Source organism: Asparagus officinalis, chromosome 2 (assembly GCF_001876935.1).
Source record: "Asparagus officinalis chromosome 2, Aspof.V1, whole genome shotgun sequence".
Classification (NCBI taxonomy): Eukaryota; Viridiplantae; Streptophyta; class Magnoliopsida; order Asparagales; family Asparagaceae; genus Asparagus; species Asparagus officinalis.
In genome coordinates this window covers 81,668,250-81,672,922 of record NC_033795.1, presented here as the reverse complement: position 1 = coordinate 81,672,922, position 4,673 = coordinate 81,668,250, and the positions used below count along the sequence as shown (strand labels likewise).

General features: G+C 35.2%; 1 pseudogene; it reads left to right on the top strand.

The window, feature by feature from the left end:
- The window catches only part of LOC109831415, a 29,620-nt pseudogene continuing 26,794 nt past the window's right edge, over positions 1,848-4,673 (top strand).

Below are 4,673 nucleotides of genomic sequence, written 5' to 3'. Positions count from 1 at the left end.
TACGGGCACCGATGATCATAATTGGCCTAAGGTATATGCTAGACCAACTATAATCGATGGACCGATAGTTAGGACGTTTTTGTACCTCCAGGCACCTCAAGTCGAGAACCTGACCAAGAAGGCTAGCACATACTTCAGGCCAAGAAGCTTCCAAGGACAATCCGTATTGCCATCGTGGTGTCCACCATTATCTTCGTCTTCGTCATCTTTACGATAAAAACAAACCACATTATAGCTTGTATTATTTTTTGTTGGCTTGAACTTGACATTTTTTGCAATGGCATACGTGCGAAACGCATGGATCAATTTTTCCTTACTCTCATAAAGATCTTCCTTCATGAATGATAAGTCTTTGCCCTGTGTATCATGACCGCTATTAGTGTCAATAGGAACACTTTTCATCACGGAGATATCAATCTATTCTTCTCTTTGAAGTTCATCGGGCGGCGGATCCTCTATAAGACAATATACTCATTATTAGCATAACACCCATCAATATGATGGTTGTCCCCTTCATCACGATCTATCAATGTCATGCTATTAATTTGTAAGCCCTCCTCTTCATCATCATTCTCAGATTCAACACTTGCATTATCTTCTTGAACTCCCGTGTTAGTATCGAAAGCATTCGAAGTGCCCACAAACGAAGGACTGCTCATATATTGTGATTGTGTCCAACCTTCATCTTGTTGAGGAGATAAAAAGCCAACGGAATCAACATCAGGGTCCTCCAACATACGGGAGTACATTCCGTCATAATTCAACGATTTGCCCAAATTCCTTTGATGTTTTTCAATGAACAATTCGATCGAACGCTTCTCGTCATGTAAGACTCCAATGAGACCCATATCGTAGTCACTTGATATTTGAATGCCGCTTGTCTTGTTCTCCACAACAGGATAATTACAAATAACATTGAGGTGATACTCATGTGAGTTGGTTAATGTAAGTTTGTGTAATTCATTAACCAACTCATCGAAAGTACACGATTTAGTTATAAATAACGGTCTCGTCGGACCTCCTTCATAAACGGGCATATTATTTTCGAGTTAGTTAATCTTCCCATCATAAGAACAAAGAATTACGATTCGATCGTTCATCGTTACATCTGAAGAGTAAAAAATTTAAAAACAATATTACACGAAAAGACTTTAAAAATTGATTGTTACTTACCATTAAATCCTATATCAATTTTAGGGAACCATAATTTTACCCAAATTCATATACCGATGTCATACATATGTAGTAACACTAATTTTTATATTTTTTATAATTTCATCTCCAAATCCACAAAATTATTTAATTTTTCTTCACAAAATTCATAAATTATTCACAATTAAATTCTAAAATTTAATTGATGTCATACATATGTAGTAATACTAATTTTTATATTTTTAATAATTTCACCTCCAAATCCACAAAGTTATTTAATTTATTTTCACAAAATTCATAAATTATTCACAAAATTCTAAAATCTAATTGATGTCATACATATGTAGTAACACTAATTTTTACATTATTGATAATTTCCCCAGTAACACTAATTTTTACATTATTGATAATTTCCCCTCTAAATCGACAAAATTATTTAAGTTTTCTTCACAAAATTCATAAATAATTCACAATTAAATCGACAAAATTATTTAAGTTTTCTTCACAAAATTCATAAATAATTCACAATGAAATTCTAAAATCTCACCATGAAATAGTGAGAAAATACAAGAAATTAAGAGAATAAATTTTTTTTGGAGGATTTTACATTCAATCTGTCGAACTCTAGCGACAACGGCGGGATCGGGACTGCCGGCGATGGCGGTTGGAAATAGGGGCGGTTCCGACGGTCGAAAATGGGGGGAGGCGGTCGGAAATGGGGACGACGATCGGAAATTGCCTGGGGCGGCGGCGGTTGGGACGAGAGGGCTAAGGTTTGGGACGGCGGCGTGAGAAGTGAGATCGGGGCTCTTCACGAGTACGCCCGTGCTTATATAGTGGAGGTCGAAACTCCACGGGAGTTCAACTCCCGTGGAGTTACTGGCTTTAATTTCCCATAAAGCGATTCTCTGGGAAATTTGGCCTGTAACTCCACGGGAGTTGAACTCCCGTGGAGTTTTTAATACTCGAATAAATCTTCACGGGAGTTGAACTCCCGTGAAGATTTTTGAAGAATTTAATTTCCACGGGAGTTCAACTCCCGTGAAGTTTAAAAATATGCTAAACTTCACGGGTGTTGAACTCCCGTGAAGTCTCGTAAATTTTTTTTCAGAAACTGACCCGGTTTCAGCGACAGGGCTGAAACCAGGTCGGTTTTTAAAAATAACTTCGAAACGGGTCGTTTTTTTCCGAATAGGACTGTTTTGAAAATTTGTCCAATTTGAATTTTAATGGAGAATCTGCCTCGGAGCCATATACACCTACATCCCAAAGTTTTGGACCATCTGGTGCAGCAGATGGCTTTTACTCACCTGACCTAAGAGGGGAATTTGGAGCTGGCCTTTTGGATCTTCATGCAGTGGATGATAGTGAACTTCTTTCTGAGGTACATAGTTCAGTATTGCTGAACGTCTTACTAGTAAAGGCATCCTAAAGCGGTGTGCAATGTCCTTTTTGTGGTGTCTCTGTTATAAAAATTTTTCAGTTAGTCATTTAAGTTAAACATAATTGCTTTGCATGTTTATTGAATGTTAAACTGTTTGTTTAATTAAAATTTTAACTTTTTAAAATTTTATGTTAGTGTAGTTGAGAAGATTAAGAAATTCTTTACCAGAATATTTGTAGTTGGGAAGTCCTTAACTGTTTGAAGCTTAAGAAAACCTTAACCAAAGTAAGTCAGTGCGAAGGATACGACAATATTCTCCTAAAGAGAAAAGAGATCTGGTAAGGGAGGGAGACCTTCACTAAACTTTGAAAACCAGTTGTTGGGGCATTACCTCTGATTATTTGTGTGACTCATGCAGCTTGGTGCAGCAATATTCTCCTAAATAGAAAAGAGTTCTGGCAAAGTGGAACTGGCAAAGTGGAATCATGGGACCTCTGTTAGATTGATGTTTTAAAAATGTCTTTGGTTTTGATACTCTGCAGATGCAGTTTTATTAGTCCATCATTAATCAATTTTCTTTCCAGTTGACATATTTAAGTGAAAAGATATGAACGCTTGATCATTTAATTAGTACAATATTTATTGATCCAATTCTGAGTCCGACCCATTTATAGGTCTGCCTGTCATGTGTTTTTGTTATTTTTATGCTTTATACAAGAGTTGTGATGTATTTCTATTTGATACAAGGGTGGTACTTGGACACTTTTATACTTGATGGATACTTGTCATATGCTTTCGTGACATATCGAAAATTTAATAATTTAAAACTTATACTTTTAGAGATGTGTCTGAGACTGAGCGGATACATATCTTAAACATCAATTACGGTTTTACAATTCCAATGTCTCATAGATGTATTTGTATTTTTCTTTCCCATTTCCTTCAACAAAAAAAAGTTTACTCTGATAATGATTGATTTTCATTACTTGGAAATATTTGGTATTATTCAAGTTATTTTGTTTTTTAACCATTGTGGCCTTATATAACCATGTTATAGATTAAGAACATTCGCACAAGCATTTGGTTGCGTCTATATTGTATCTAGATTCTCGATTTTCAAGTTTTGTTGTACGCACATGAACCTCACAACAGTGACAGCCAAGAATTCAAGGTTTTTTTCTGCGGGCTTGTGGGTTGGGGGGGAGGGGCACATTTGTTTCTTCTCTTAAAAGAATTTACGAAAACAATTATATCAATAATCATACTCGACGATATCAAGATTTTTTAGAGAAATGATTGGGTCTCTAATTTGAAAACCCCCATTCAAATATTATGTATTAAATGATTGTTGATAGAAAAAGAGTACTCCCAACTCTCAAGCTCGAAATTATATATATTTTTAAATCGTTGCTTGCACTATCACTAATAGTATTAAAAACATCAGATTAAATGTGTTTGGTTAAAAGTTTATGATTCAACAAATATAATTGCAGCCTCATGTAGTTCCAACTCCTCATATTGCAATACTCTTTAATTTAATGCAGATGCAAGTGCAACACTCTCTTTTGGTGTATTTTATTGTTGCAACAATCTTTTGGTGTTGCAACGTTGTCTAACCAAGTATGCATGTCGAATTTTAGATGTAGTTGAAACAATTTAGTGCTCAACTATGTCTATCCAAGCACTTCAGTTTTCACAATATATAGCTAAAAATACCCTCAACGCTAGCGGTTGCAACGGGCAAAATTAATACGAACTTTGTGAGCTTGTAAACAAAGTAAGTAAACATTAAATTTCAAGGGAGCATGTTATATGACCATAGAATGGGAGATGTGGTTTCATTATATTAAGTAAAATGGGTAGTTTGAAAGAATTCAGTTTATGAATTCGAGACTAAATTAAGATTTAGAAAATAAGTTTTAGACTTTAGTTCTAAGGAATTTCATGAAAAGCTAAACATGCTTTTCCATGTAACATTGTAAGTGTAAGCTTATAAATATCTTTGTGATATTAGTAACCAGCTATATTTTTCCATGTAATATAAGCTTATACATATATCTTCAATCATATTGGTACCAGCTTACATGTTAGAGGCTTTGTCTTTTTTTGGGGTGGGTGGGGGGTGGGGGTGGGGGGC